The sequence below is a fragment of the Ursus arctos genome, unplaced genomic scaffold (genome assembly GCF_023065955.2).
Source record: "Ursus arctos isolate Adak ecotype North America unplaced genomic scaffold, UrsArc2.0 scaffold_2, whole genome shotgun sequence".
NCBI classification, from domain to species: Eukaryota; Metazoa; Chordata; class Mammalia; order Carnivora; family Ursidae; genus Ursus; species Ursus arctos.
In genome coordinates, this window is record NW_026622874.1 from 18,325,779 (window position 1) to 18,341,849 (window position 16,071).

General features: G+C 43.8%; 1 protein-coding gene across 1 annotated transcript in view; it reads right to left on the reverse strand.

Annotated features, from left to right (window-relative positions):
- Positions 1 to 626, reverse strand: part of SEC16B (SEC16 homolog B, endoplasmic reticulum export factor) — a 55,532-nt gene extending 54,906 nt beyond the window's left edge. The window contains exon 1 of the mRNA XM_048225068.2: positions 505 to 626. The gene's annotated coding sequence lies outside the window, so the exon portion shown is untranslated. The remainder of the gene's footprint in view (positions 1 to 504) is intronic.
- Between the last annotated feature and the right edge of the window lie 15,445 nt (positions 627 to 16,071).

Genomic DNA, 16,071 nt, shown 5'->3' on the forward strand with positions numbered 1-16,071 from the left:
GGCAGACACCACACCCCAAGTCAGAGCCTGAGAACACAGAAGTTTCCACGTTGCCTCCAAGTCAACTTTCACCTACCTGAATCCTCCTTAAAATATTTAACAGGCTCTCTCCTCTCCCCCAGACACTGTAACTGCTGAGGCTCCTTCCATCTTCCCATAATCGAACCTGCCTAAAATTTTTATGCAAGTTGAAATCCCATGTTCTTTTTGCACATTAGCAACGCCTGCCATCCCACGGGGGACAGCCCCTGCGGCAGCATGCGGGCACTTTAAGGGGTTGGTAAGGGGCATTAGCTGCAGCTGAAGCTTATACTGTAAAACAAGACCCTGTGAGGTTTTTCATTTTGCTGAAAACCATGTGCCAGCTTGATGCCTTTCTACTCTGGGTGAGACCAAATGCTTCTCAAATGAATCTGTTAGAAGAGTCTCTGGTGGGAATTGGATTCCCTCTCGGCATTCTTCAGTGTGAGTTTGGTTTGGTTAATGGTGAAAATAAGTACTTACATCTCTTGCCCCTAAATCAGGAGCTGCTGCTGCTGCTGCTGCGATATCCCATCATGACAGCCTGCTGTTCTCACAGCTGGCAGACGCTGTGAACCGGGATGCCACGTCAGCCACCCAGAACCTTTCTGCTAGAGCAGCAGTTTCCCAACGGACTGATTCTCTGTATGGATCCTGAGGCTGGAAACATGATCTGACCACCATATTGAGAAGGTCTTAGTAAAAGCGGCCGCTACCTGAGTGGCGAGAAAGAAACCACACTGTATACCCCTTCCTGGCCCTAAATACCGGGTTGACTTTCTAAACTATCATGATAGCAAGTTAACAACTGACCAAAAAAGTCAGGATTAGAAATTGAAAAAGTTAGAGACTTTGAATCAGGATTACAGATTTTAGTGCATGAAAAAATCATGAGCTTGGGGAGTGCCTGGGTGGCTCAGCCGGTTAAGCGGCTGCCTTTGGCTCATGATCCCAGGGATGGAGTCCTGCATCCGGCTGTCGGCTCAGCGGGGGGTCTGCATCTCCCTCTCCCTCTGCCTTTTCCTCCTGCTCATGCTCTATCCTGCTCTCACTCAAATAAATAAATAAAATCTTTCTTTAAAAAAGTTAATTTCATTTCAAAAAAATGAGAAAGTGAATGCTCATGAATAGGGAAATGGTTGAATAGATTATGAGACATTTATGTCATGGAATATTAGGGTATCTAGTAACAAATAATAAATTAGAGTTGCAGTGGTTCACTTGGAGGGGTTTCTATGGCATATTAACCAAACCAAAAAAAAAAAGTATATAATATTATCCCATTTGGGGTTGTTATGAAATCTTTTGAGTGAAAAGGATTATTCTATATACTATTCTATATGCATATAGACAATTATATGAGCATTTATATATCTACATAGACAAAAGTATATACAAGACATATACCGGGCAATTAAAACACTTAGTTTGAGGGAGGGAATGTGTAAGGACAATGGGTAAGGGCACAAATAACTTTTCCAAAGGCTTCACAATAAGCAGCACTTACTACATCACTCCTGTAAAATCATCTGTATGTGAATGATGTGTGTGCTTAAAGAGAAGTACATGTTAAGCTTATAAAAGTGTTAATTACATGTCTTTAAGTGCTAGAATGCTATCTGACTGATTTTATTCTCTATCATTTTACATATACTTCAATTTTTTTAAAGATTTTATTTATTTATTTGAGAGAGAGAGAGAGAGACCAGTAGGGGGAGCAGCAGAGGGAGAAGCAGGCTCTCTGCTGAGCAGGGAGCCCAATGTGGGGCTCAATCCCAGGACCCCAAGATCATGACCTGAGCCAAAGACAGATGCTTAATCAATTGAGCCACCCAAGTGCCCAATACTTCAATTTTTTTCAAGGAAAAATGTTTATTTATATAATCAGAAGAAACACTAAAGTTGTTTCTATTGTGTAAAAATTATAAATGCTATCTTGCCTGAATGTATTATGGGGCCGAACTATCCAGCCCCTGTGCTGAATCTTAAATAGATGTGGGGTTTTCTTTTCCTCTGTGTGTCCCCAAAACACTCAAGAATTCTAAAGATGTTCTGGTGCTTCTCTGGAGCAGACAAGCCATGCCAAAGAAAATGTAAAACACTTTTTAGCCCAGACCTCACACAGCCCTCCTCTCCCTAAAGGTGATGTCAGAGGTGGGTCCCTTCTTCCCCCTTCTGCAACTTGGGTTCAGAGGGAGCTTTCCACAGCGCGTGCACACACAATGGTGTTGCCGAGAGTGCTGTAATCCATACTGTCTCAGATGATGCCTGTAGCAGTGGCCAGAGATCATTTAGGAACACGCCGATTGAGAAAAAGAAAGAAGCTGGAATTGACCAACCAATCCCTGCATTTCAGTAACAGAGCCAGAGATTGGGAAACGAGCATGTACTGATCAGTGACCAAGTAACCAACACATTTTACATAATTAAAGCACGGTAAAGGTCACTACATATTCACCGGCCCCATTTTCTGAATTAAAATAAAATGAGATATATGAATATCCTTAGACATTAAATTATCTTAATTATGTAAACAACAACAACACAGAGTTTTTCTTTAACTGGGGCAATCATAGAAAATTCAAGATGTCCCACCACCATAAGGGCTGTGTAACAACCAGATATGTGTATGAATCAGAAGGCATATATTGTTGGTATTTATTCATTACCCTGGAATTGGGGAAGCTCCTGATTTTAAACTTAAACGAGGAAAAGGACAGACTTACGTAAAATTTCCGAATTATAGGACTGTCTTAAAAACAACTTTTTAAAAAGAAATGTTCTTTCATTTTCAACTACAAAAATAATCCACAGTAGAGTTCAAATTTCTTTAATCGTAAAAGGGTTTTTATTTCCACCCATCATTTTAGATAGAAATGGAGATTCAGAGAAGTTAAATAACTTGTCCAAGGTCACAAAGTAGAGCTTAGGGCTCTGGTTCTCAGAGAGCATTCCACAACATTGTGCTCTAAATATTAAGCATAGCTCTTGCCTAAGGTGACTTGTCATAACCAGAGAAGACACTCCTAATTACCATATTCTTGCTTTGTATGCAAAGAGTTCCTCCCTAGATTTATGCAAAGAATAGTTAAATATGAACTGCATTTGCCACCTTGTCTTACGATTCGTTTATTGTATTTTATCTTGATAGTAATCATTCTAATCTATATGAAACAAAGGATCCATAAAAAGCAGAATGTGAATAAGTCACAAACATGGAATGTCAGTAGTAAATGTGAGAAGAGATCAGGAGAGGGGGAAACATAAGGTAATTTCGAGGGGGGTGAGAAAAGAAAACAATGCTAAAAGAGATAGGAAAGAATATTCAAATTATGAGCTTTCTTACTTGAGAATACTTCTACTGTTCAGGCTATTATTGACGATATTGGGCCTTAAGTGACACAGGACTTGTGACCCTGATCTGAAGACAATCTTGCAGTCTCGTTTTCCCTTACTTAAAAAAGACACATTTGGGAAATGTGCAAAAAGCATACATCCATATATTCATAAACCTGCATTTTCCTTGGCTCAGACATCTTGGGTAAACTGGGGAAGTTACAGACCTATCTGTATATAACTAAACAATGGAATAAAAGGTGGAAAAATGCAATGATTGTTAGGTCCCAAATACATACCTTTTGGGTCTCGTAGGCACGTTCTTTCAAATATCAGCAGCGGATTGGAGGTGTTGGCTCTGACTTTGCTAAACCAAAATTCATGGCAGAAAACAAGTACAAATGTTTCTACTTGAAAGAACTGTAAGCTCCATCCCTTAAACTAAATTACTTATATACAGCAGACCAAAATTGTGTTCACCCACCACAAGACTGTCAAGTGATGGGAAAACTTCTTTAACTCCCCAGGAGAGATTCTGCAAAAAGATTCTGAGCAGAGGCAGCATATCACGATGGTTATGTGCACGGGCTCCGAAGCCACACCACCAGGCTGGGGTCCTGACTTTGCCACTCTCTAGATCCACTGATGTTGGGTAAATCACGGAATCTCCCTCCCTGGGCCTCAGTTTCTGTATCTGAAAATGGGGTTAATAGTAACTACTCAGGGGCGCCTGGGTGGCACAGCGGTTAAGCGTCTGCCTTCGGCTCAGGGCATGATCCCAGCATTCTGGGATTGAGCCCCACATCAGGCTCCTCCGCTATGAGCCTGCTTCTTCCTCTCCCACTCCCCCTGCTTGTGTTCCCTCTCTCGCTGGCTGTCTCTATCTCTGTCGAATAAATAAATAAAATCTAAAAAAAAAAAAAAGTAACTACATCAGGGGTTATTGTGAAGAGTACAGTTGATCTTGAAGAACATGGGGGTTGGGGTGCTCACTCCCCAGCCCCTTGTGCAGTCAAAAGTCCATGTATAACTTCTGACTCCTCAAAAACTTAACTACTAACAGCCTACCCCTGACCAGAAGCCTTAGCAACAATAGTCAGTTAACACATATTTTGTATGTTCTATGTATTACAATACGTATTCTTACAATAAAGTCAGCTAGAAAAAGATGCTGTTAAGAATCGTAAAGAAAATACACATACAGCACTGTACTGTATTTATCAAAAAAATCCACGTATAAGTGAACTCATGCAGTTCAAACCCATGTTGTTCAAGAGTCAACTGAATCATTATGGGTAAAACACTTAGAAAAGTGCTACGGTCTATGGTTTATAACTAGCCTAATAATACTAGTTATTACTGTTATTATTATTGCATGCCCTCTCTCCGCATGCCATTCTCCCTGTATCTCCACATATTCACCAATGGAGAAGATCCCCCTCTCTTTACAGAGAGACTGAGTAATGTACTCCACATCCCACAGCCAGCCCTGGTCAAACCAGACTTTGGATCCAGCACGTGTATTAATCACTGTTTTCACAGCCTCCCAAGTCAGCAGTTCAAAAATACACAACACTGGGGCGCCTGGGTGGCTCAGTCATTAAGCGTCTGCCTTCAGCTCAGGGTGCGATCCCTGTATTCTGGGATCGAGCCCTGCATCAGGCTCCTCCGCTGGAAGCCTGCTTCTTCCTCTCCCACTCCCCCTGCCTGAGTTCCCTCTTGCTGACTGTCTCTCTCTCTGTCAAGTAAAAAAATAAAATCTTTTAAAAAAGCAAAACAAAAATACACAACATAGACCCATTCCTGTGTTTGTTCATTCACTCCTTCATTCACTAAGAGCTTACAGTGTGCCGGGCACTGGACCTGGCGTTGGGGATCTAGACGTGAACTAGGCAGATCAGAGGGAACTGCCTTCAGGGGCGTCTGGCTGGCTCGGTCGGTTGAACATGTGACTCATGATCTTGGGGTCATGAGTTCAAGCCCCATGATAAAGATCACTTAAAAATAAAATCTTAATAAAAAAAAGAGAAAGAAAGAAAAGAAGGGAACTGCCTTCATAAAGCCTGTATGCTTATAAGGGAGACAGATAAGCAAACAAAAATAAAGCCATCATGTAATATCAGACGATGGTAAGTGCTACAAAGAAAATAAGAACGAGTCGGAGGATGGAGCATCAGGGTCGAGGTGGGAGGCTTATTTTAGGTAGAAGAGTCGGGGAATATTTCCCTGCGAAGATGAGAGAAATCCAGTGAGGGGTATTCTATGGCAAGATCTGGGGGAAAGTGTGCAAGGTACAGTGAACTGAGTGTGCAAATGTCTTGAGACAGGAACAAGGTCGGCCTAATGGAGGAGTGAGAAGGTTGGATACTGGAGGGAGCTGGTTTGGAGGGAGAAGGTGTAAAAGGGCCTCTTGAATAATAGGGAAGCAAATTAACTGGGGAAATGAGACAGCGTTGCCAGGCAGCACTGAGAATCCACTCGAGCTCTGAGTTCATAAAATTAAGACCAGTAAGCCTGCTGTGTATTTTTATTCAGCCACATTTGGAGATTTGGTGCTTGGATGCAGACATGAGTAGGTGAGTAGAGTGTTATCAGATCTGGGGGTTTGCCAGGTAAAGGCAGTGGAGAGGAGAGAGGCAAGGGAGTTGAGCTGCTCCACAGATTCAGGAGAGTGAGGGGAAGGCAAGGCCTGAGGGCCGTGAGGAATGGTGACAAGGTATAAGGATGATGGCCTCGTGGATGGAGTGAGACCAAACAACGGCTGGAATAGGGTTCCAGAGGGAGTGAGCTGGAAGTGAGAAGGTAGTGGCCAGAGGGGTGCCAGAACTCCACGAGCACGAGCAGTACAAGTCCTACTAATGCGGAACACAGAGCGTTACTGTAAGACCCGTCGGCCGAGGAGGCGTTGTTGATCACGCATACCAGTGGTCTCAAACCCGGCCACATACTAGAATGACCCGGGGAGCTCCTAAAATACACACAGGCCTCCGATCCTCTAATTCTGGCTCCATTGGTTCAGAGGTGGGGGTGGCAGTACCTGAGGTTTTTTTAAAGTTTCCCAAATAATTTTGAAGTGCAGCCAGGCCTGGGGCTGACTGGTCAGCAGGGAGTCTGCTTCAGGATTCTCTCTCTCCCTCTGCCCCTCCCCATGCTTGCTCATGCTCTCTCTCAAATAAATAAATAAATCTCTAATTCCCCTGAAAGCCTGTCACCACAAAAGAGAGCTGTAGGTCGGCTTTAGAGACCTCAGTTCCAGGGCAGGAAAAGCTGGAGGTCTCACCAGGACAGATGCAGCTTGGTGGGCTGTCCTCAACCCTGCCTGAGTGAGAAAACAAAGCCGATTCAGTGGAAAACCCAACCTTATACTGGATAAGAAATTCAAACAAACTTCGTGTTCATGGCAGGTCAGCAGTATCCTGAACAAATGAATAGCACATATTTGATGAGGAGCTAAAATTGACAAGATAATGAAAGCCTAAAAGATTTCCTACTATCTCACCGTTAGCATCAGGCAGTGAAATTAGAGAGATAAAGACAAAGAAAATAACCTCTGTTATGCTACAGAACCCAAATTTAGTAAGATGGGTGATGTACTCTATCAATCAATTATCAAGGATTAAGTGCCTATTATTGCAACATTGACAAGATAAAAATAAAAACTGTGGCACCATCCTGCAAAGGAACCTATCCACCAGTTGAGGATGTGAAAACACTAGAGCCACAGATGAAAGACAAGCTCCAATTAACTGTTAAATTGTATGGTGTATATAGACCCAGGAATACAGAAATCCCCAAATAGGACAGGTTAATGATCCCAGGATTACTCAAATCAGGCTTCCTGGAGTTCAATAAGTATTTCCTTGGAATCTGTTTTGTGGACCCCAGGAACGGGGCTGGACCGAAGCCTTCAACCTTCACTCTATGAGACAATCACATCTCAGTTTTCCAGGAGAAGAAACCAAGGTCCACACACATAAAGTGACTTGCCCAAGGTCAGACAGCTTGCAGGTGTCCAAGTTAGGGACCGAACCCAAGTCTTTTATCCTCAAGTCCATGGCTTTTTGTACAATGCATTGAAGGGTGAGTAGGGTTTGGATCAGCAAGGGAAGAACAAGGAGAGTGTTTTATGTGTGGGAAATAGGATTAATATTTTATTATTACATTTAGCTAATTGGCTCCTGAGAGCCAGCCTGTATCCCCAGATGAGGAGCTGCTGTCAGTCCTCCAGCTCTTAAAATATCTGGGTCAGTGAGAAGAGGATCACAAGGTCTCCTTATGGTTATTTTTAACTTAAAAATAACCTTTAAAGAAAAGGAGAGGATAAAAATGAAAAATATATATATATCAGAAATTTTACAAGCTTAAGTCAAAAGGGAGCTGCTCAATAGGAACAGGTAGGTGACTGACCCTGCCGTGCAAGCCACAGGGAGGGGTCCCTGGCGGATCACAGTAGTTCCTGGCTCCATCGGAACCATGAAAGGTGGCCTGGAATCCACATCAGAAAGGAAACCTGAGACAGGAGCAGAAACCAGAGGCAGGAGACATGCCGGTGCTAGTGCCACTTCCCCAGACCTGCCTTCAAAAAAGACATTGCCCTTAATTCTTTCCTCAGACAAGTAATGGAGAAAGAGAGTCAGGTGGGGGGCACCTGGGTGGCTCAGTCGGTGAAGCGTCTGCCTTCGGCTCAGGTCATGATCCCAGGGTCCGGGGATCGAGCCCCACATCAGGCTCCCTGCTCAGTTGGGAGTCTGCTTCTCCCTCTCCCTCTGCCTGCTGCTCCCCCTGCTTGTGCTCTCTCCCCCCCTCTCTCTCAAATAGATTTTTAAAAATCTCTTAAAAAATAAAATAAAATAATAACAAATTTTTTAAAAAAGAGAAAGAGAGAGAGTCAGGTGGGCCTCGTCCAGCTTCTACCACGGGCTTTTGCATATTTCAGAACAGAAGGAAAGGAAGAGGAATCTTTGAAGCGGTTGCCCTGGGCAATGCGGGAGTGGCACCGGCTGACATGTGAATGATGCTCTTATGAGAAAAAAATATTCTGAGTATGGCTTTATGTCTTTTGAGACAAATGAGCCATACTACAAACCGCCTGCCCAGCTTTCCCATCAACTCAAAGACACCAGGAATGAAGACACCAGAAGTGCCAGAACGTATGTCTCCCAGGACCTCAAAGGGAGAGGTTCCCACAAGCATCCCGGTGTGTCATGTGTCCAAAGCAGCACATAGATACAGCAAAATGGGCACTTTCCTACACTGGGTCCCGTGCAGGGAGAAAGTGCCAGAAAAAGGTCCTGAGATGAAGAAACTTCCTCCCTGGTTGCATTTGTAACCCAAGGCCCTGATCATAGGCAATGTTCACTAAACGCCCAACGTCGTTGAGGGCTGAGACCACCATACACGATGCAAAGAGACAGCTATGCAAATCCACAGCTCTCTAAGGGCTGAACGCTGTGCTACGGGAGTCCCTAGGAGAGCAAGATCAGTATGAGCCCGTTTCCCAGAGGAAATGAGCCTTCAGCGGGGCCCTGAATGGATATAACTTGCACAGAAAGGGAATGACAGGGGCTTGGTGCAGAGAAATTCATTTCTTCAGGGGCGGGGTAGGTACGCCACAGACACCCAGTGAGCAAAGCACGTGCTGGTCCCCACACTCACGGAGTCATTATCTAGCAGTCCGTCCTCAGAGCAGAGGGTACTGATGGATCGTGACAAAGGCTGACATTCACTCGGGGCCCATGCTGCGCAGGCACCATGCTAAGTGCTTCACAGATACAGCCTGACCTGACCTCCCCACAGCTCAAGCATAAGGGTTACTATCATCACCATTGTATGGCCTGGAAGCTGAGCCCACACAGCTAATGAGTCCTGAGGCCAAAATTCAAACTGAGGGCAGCCTTGGCTTGTGGGCCATTCTCCTTCACTATACCCCATGGGAAATGAGGTCAGGGGAGGTGGTACGGTGGGTGGAGTGCCTGGAAGCCAGGCAAAGCAGTTCATATTTGCTATGGTGGAAATAAAAAGTTATTTGTTATCTGTTCTCTCTTCCTGCCATTCCTGGATCTCCTCTGCCAAAGTCGGATTCCTTAGGGATACACATGAGATTCAGAGGCCCCTCCAGGCAAGACACAGTGTCTCCCTCCAGTGGTGGCCATCTTGAAAGGAAATTTCAGTCATTATTTTTCTCTCTCCCTTAAATTGTAAACCTATAGATGCCATTAAGAAACCAGTCCCCATGGTTTTTCTCATCCAGCCCTGTACTCACCTTTTTTTAGTTTTCCTAAGATCTATAAGAACCCTCAAACTCGCCCAGAAACTGGAACACCCCAGGGTTTTTGTTTTTAATTTTTTTTTTTAAGATTTCATTTTGGGGGCGCCTGGGTGGCTCAGTCGTTAAGCGTCTGCCTTCAGCTCAGGGCATGATCCCAGAGTCCTGGGATCGAGCCCCACATCAGGCTCCTCTGCTGGGAACCTGCTTCTTCCTCTCCCACTCCCCTGCCTGTGTTCCCTCTCTCGCTGGCTATCTCTCTCTCTCTGTCAAATAAATAAATAAAATCTTTTAAAAAAAAATAAGATTTCATTTTGGAGGGGGGGTGCCTGGGTGGCTCAGTCAGTTAAGCATCTGCCTTTGGCTCAGGTCATGATACTGAGGACCTGGGATTGAGCCCTACATCGGGCTCCCTGCTCAGCAGAGAGACTGCTTCTCCCTCTGCTGCTCCCCCTGCTTGTGTTCTCTCTCTCTCTTCCTGTCAAATAAATAGGTGAAATCTTACAAAAAAAAAAAAAAAAGATTTCATTTTTTTTAAGCAATGTCTATACCTAACATGGGGGTCAAACTTACAACCCCAAGATCAAGAGTCACATGCTCTACTGACTGAGCCGGCCAGGAGCACCCCATTTTTTAGGTGGCATCTTATACCCAAACAACTAAAGGAGAAAGAGAGATGCTTAAAGTTCTCCTTAACTTTATTTTTCTACCTGCACAGGAAGGAAGAGGGGGTGAAAGAAGAGAGATCTGCATTCTCTCCACCTCCCCTGAGAACGAGGGATTGCCCCTGCCCTCACTGTTCTCCTTCACTTCTGAGCTGGGAAACACTGCTCCCTAATGAGGCCAGGATCAGGAAGGACAAGGGGAAGGTCAACCCCCCTGAAGGAAATAGAATTGGAAATACAACAATAAAAGTGGAAATTCTCACGCTTGTACAGATATATTTATCAACTACAAAACACTTCCACAGACATCCCTTCAGTTGAATCTCTCACAATAATTAGGCAGGTTTTAATGTTGACATTACCTTTTGGTTTTTTCTTTTTGAAGATTAGGAAACTGGGGTACAAAAAAAAAAAAAGTGACTCCCTAGGGTCAGAGAGGTAACACTTGCAGCCAGGCCCACTGAGCTCCAATTCTGTGCTCTGTCCTCTCCGGCACTCAGGAGTCTCGAACTGGACAAGGACACCAGAAGGGAAGAGGGAAGCTTCATGGCCACTCTCTATGGTGCCATCCTTCAAGATCAGGGAGATTTACCCAAATTGGTTTTCTTTTAATATTTTATTTATTTATTTGAGAGAGAGAGAGAGCACAAGAGAGGGTTGGGGGAGGGGCAGAGGGAGAGGGAGAAGCAGACTCCCCACTGAGCAGTGAGACCAACAGCAGACTCTATCCCAGCACACTAGGATCATGACCTGAGCCAAAGGCAGATGCTTGACCGAGTCACCCAGGTGCCCCTTAAGTTGTTTTAATTTCATTTTATAATCTCCTATGAAACTATCCTCCAGCAACACACATCTTTCTCTTATAATATTTGATTTTGGTCCTAGCAATCTTTGAGAGTAGTAAGTTCCATATGTGTACTATTCCTATGCAAAGACATGCTATTTTTACTTTGCCCTAAAATTATTTCTTTAAAATGATAAAGTTGTCCCTAGCTTTGGGATTTAATAAGTTCATATTTTTATCCTATGATTTTCATTTTTTTAAATAAATTTCACTCATATTCCCCTCTCAGCCTATGTCTTTCCAGAATGAAGAGCCCTAATTCTTTTATCATCTCTCACAAAAGAATCCTCTCTACCCCCTGGATCAATTTAGGTGTCCTTCTCTAGACCTTGTCTGGTTCTGTATGTCTTTGAGGTACATCAGCTCATCGGGCACCCATCACTCTGTCCATTACTCTGTATAAAAGAGCACAATGACTTCAGCTAAAATAAGTGTAGAAATATTTGAGAGACACTTTTAAAAATCAAACCATTCCTTTGCTCCATGTCAGGCCAAAATGCTGAAAAAAGATACATTTTGCTTCAATTCTGAGCTGAATTTGAACACACTGGGAGTAGACAACCTCATAATCTATTAGGAAAATGACAATTTACACAGCCTTTCACATACATGATCACACGAACCATGCAAGGTAGAAAAAACATATTAGGATCTTCATTTTTTACATGAGAAAAATGGAAAAGATGAGTCTAGCCCAAGATCAAACAGCTGGAAGTTAGAGCCTGAGTTGCTGGTCCTCCATTGAGAGAATGGTGCTTTATCCACTGTGCAATGCCACACAGCCTTCCTGATAACCTCTTGTGATTCCTGTTAAATCCCTATTCCTCTCCAAGTCCCTTTCAGTGGTCCACGGCACAGTCACAGAATACTCTATAGTTCTGTTGAGAGGAAGGTTGTTTGTGGTTGGTCTAGACCCTCTTCCCCTCTCTCTCCATGCTGTCTCTACAATCTTATCACAGGCGCCAATAGTACCCTCCATGCACATGACACCCAGATTTGCATCTCCAGGCCACACCTCTCTTCCGAGCACTGGACAAGTACATAAAACCACATTGGTGACATCTGGATGTCTCAATATGTACAAAAACTCATCTTCTGACCCCATCATATCCCCTGCCATGGCCAAAGCCCAATTCTCTTCTGATGTTCCTCCTCTCAAATACCTATCCAGGAAGCTAGGAATCATCTTGACCTTTCCCTCCCTCTCCCCTCCAACAACCCTGCCTGTAACCAATCTAACACCAAGTCCTTCCACTTCAGTCTCCTGCAGAGGTCTCTATCCTGTCCATTTCTCTCCTTCCCCATCATCAGCTCCTTAGTCCCAGATAGCCTCTCCCATTTGACTTTCATGGATTCCTAACTTGTCTGTTCCTCTCCAATACTCTCTCCCCATAGCTAGGAGGATTCTTCCCAAAATGCCATGTTGGGCAGGCTGCCCCAACCTCACCCCTGCTTAGAGCACTTTGTGGCATCACATTCTTTTAAGGTAAAAGCACAAAGCTGTAACTGGCCCAAAGGTCCCTGCCTCATCTGGGCCTGCCTGCAGCCTCATCTCACAACACCTGCTTCCATTGCTCCTGCTCCAGCCCCACTCCCCTTCTTTTAGCCCTTCTCACACATGCTTTCATTTGCCACAGGGTCCTAGAACATTCCTCCCTTTCTTCCCTGCCTCCTTAAATTTCTAGAGTTAAATGTTCCAGAAGCCTCCATCTTCAGAGAGCTTGAAGGGTCTTTTCTCAGGGAAACCTCTCTTGACTTCCATGAGTTACATTCCCCCATTATATTTTGCAAGACACTAATTTGAGATGATTTTGTGATTTTAATTAATGTCCGTCCCCCCTACTAAATTTGTAAACATCTGCTGACCGCACACAGAGGCGCAGCCACGTTTATCATATCAAGGTGAACAAATGAATAATCCCACTAACAAGGAGGTGGTTGCCTATGTTATACGTCCTCATTATGGAACACCAACCAGCTGTTAAAAAGAATGAGACATCTAAAAAAAAAAAAAAAAAAGAATGAGACATCTATATTTACTAACATGGAATGACGTTCATGACATAGTATTGATTAAAAGCTGTACATTCCACAACAGTACGCACATTATGATCAGTTATTTTTAAAACCTATCTATGTCTTCTTCTAAAAAAAAAAAATCTCTGGGGGGCAACTGGGTGACACAGTCGGCTAAGCATCCAGCTCTTGGTTTCAGCTCAGGTCGTGATCTCAGAGTCATGAGATTGAGCCCCACGTCAGGCTCCATGCTCAGCACGGAGACTGCTTGGGATTCTCTCTCCCTCTCCCTCGGCCCCTCCCCAGCCTGCACACACACACGCGCACTCTCCCTCTCTCTCTTTCAAATATATAAATAAATCTTAAAACAAACCAAAAAACCCCTCTGTGGGTACGCATACACGTATATGTTTTTAAAGGGCCTGCAAGACCAGCACCAAACTGCTGACAGTGGTTTCCCTGGAGAATGGGAATAAGACAGGTTAGAGAAGAACAGGAGAACAATTTCTACTCATAAATTGCTTGCTGCTTTGATTTTTCTCAATGGCCACACGGTATTTTTGTAATGATTTTAACAACATCATTTTAAAAAATAATGAGGCGATTCGCTGAAGTTTAAGAAACAGTCTCTAACTACAGCAAAAAATAAAAATAACAACGATCACGTTGTATGGGGTTCCTCAACAATAGCAAAGTTCCAGAAGCCAGCATACCTGTAGCTCAGAGCTTCAACCTGGCACGGGCTGTGACAGAGATGCCAAGGGAAGAGCATAATTAGACATGCCAGCATTTGTTTGCTTAACTGGGGTCTTCCCTTCACACTTTTATAAATAATAAATATTTTGAAAAATCACTGCTCTTTGATTCACTTAAACAATCTGAGAAAGAAAATAAGTGCAAGAAATAATAGCATAAATTTTTCTGAGTTTAATTTTTTTTTGTTGAATACAAGTGGTTATGCGAAGACACCTTTATTTCTCTTCACTTGCTAAATAACAAATCTTTTGTGGTCTTTACCGTAGCTCTAAGCTTCCTAACGCCATACGGATTGTAGAGATGTGTAGACAAGATGACTCCACTGCTAATAGCACAAAATCTCCCTTGGGTTGCTGAGAGAAGTGTGTGCAGGTGGACAGACCCACAGTTAGTGAAAAGGGAGAGGTAGGTGCGTGGGAGTGACTTCTCCAGCAGCCAGCCCGCAAGGAAGAGCTGGGGAAAGTCTGTGAATATGGAATAAATGCCGTCACTTGGAGCTGCATTGATTCTTTTTTCAGACTAATGGCTCAGAGGGTGGAACAACCAAACAGTGACTAACTTATGAGTCACATGCTTTCAAATCAAATCATTCCAATGAAGCAGGGACACGGCAAGCAGAGAGCAGGTCATTAGGGGTTCTAACCAATACTTGCTAAACCCGAAGAAATTCGCTCTCCTTAATGACTGCCTCTTTCAATCTAAGTCATTTTGACATTAGTGAGCTGAGGACAATCAATCTTTATGGCTAGTGACACTTACTGATCAGCTCTGAACAGAGGGAAAGGTAGCTCCCAGCTGGGCTTGTGCGCCTTTCCCAATCCTGATTTGTCTCCCTTCTCTCCTGGGATCTGTCTTCAATTATCCCACAGGGTGTCAGGAAATCTTTAAATTAGCCTCAGAGTTGGTGTCTTGATATTTTTGAATACCAGCTTTCATTTAAATACAAAATAGCTCATTCTAAGAAGTAAGGTTGGGGGGAAGCAGGTAAGGAGAGGCATACTATTAAATGGAACCTCAGGGCAGGTAGCTCCCAGAAGGCATGGGAGAGGTACAGCGTGGGCTCTGAGCCTCACAGAAGCACGACGTGGGCCCACAATAGACCTAAGTGTGGTTTCCCCTCCCCCTCCTTCTGCTACTTTCTTGATTTCAAATTCTTTCCCCAAATGTTCACTTCCTATTTTACAATTCAATTTTTCCAAAAGCTTTTTTGGTGAGGAGTTCCTGAGAAGATAGGTGTTTCCAAATGGCCTAAGGTGCTTAGCAGAAAACAAAGCCTCTTACCACATGTATTGGAAGAAGACCCCATCAAGAATAAGTAAAGGTTCACTCATCCCTGTGGCGCCCGCTGTCTGTTTTCTCACCACCCCACCACTCTGCTGGTGCAGAATTATCGCTCGTGGACCAGGAGGAGTAGAGAGCAGAGTTTAGCACCAAGAAATGTAGAGGACTTTGCCCCACAGACCAGAAACTGTGGGCAGAGACTGGCACTTACTTTAGCGTGAGCTGGGTACCCTACTCACACCCTCTGTTCTCTTCTCTGAATGGATTCACTTAAATGTGAGGGAAATACGTTGTGTTTTTTAAACACTTTTTTATTGCGGCAAAATATACATAACATAAAAATGACCATTTTAGGGGCCCCTGGGTGGCTTAGTTGGTTGAGTGTCTGCCTTTGGCTCGGGTCATGATCCCAGGGTCCTGGGATCGAGCCCCGCATTGGGCTCCCTGCTCAGCAGGGAATCTGCTTCTCCCTCTCCCTTGCTTCTCTCCCCTGCTTATACTCTGTCTCAAATAAATAAAGTCTTTTTTTTTAAATGACCATTTTAACCATTTTTAAATGGACAGTTCAGTGACATTAAGTACACTCACATTGTCATGCAACCATCACCACCATCCATCTCAAAAATTTTTTCATCTTCCCAAACTGAAACTCTGCTCTCACTAAACAATAACTCCCCACGGTGTCCTCCCCCAGTCCCTGGCAACCACCATTCTACTTTCTATCACTGTGAATCCTCTCAGTATCTCCTATACCATCATACCATCTTTGTCCCTTTGTGACTGGCTTATGTCATTTAGCATAGTGTCTTCAAGGTTCATCCATGTTGTAGCATGTGTCAGACGTCCTTCAGTTTTAAGACCAGACAATATTCCACGGTTTGGATATA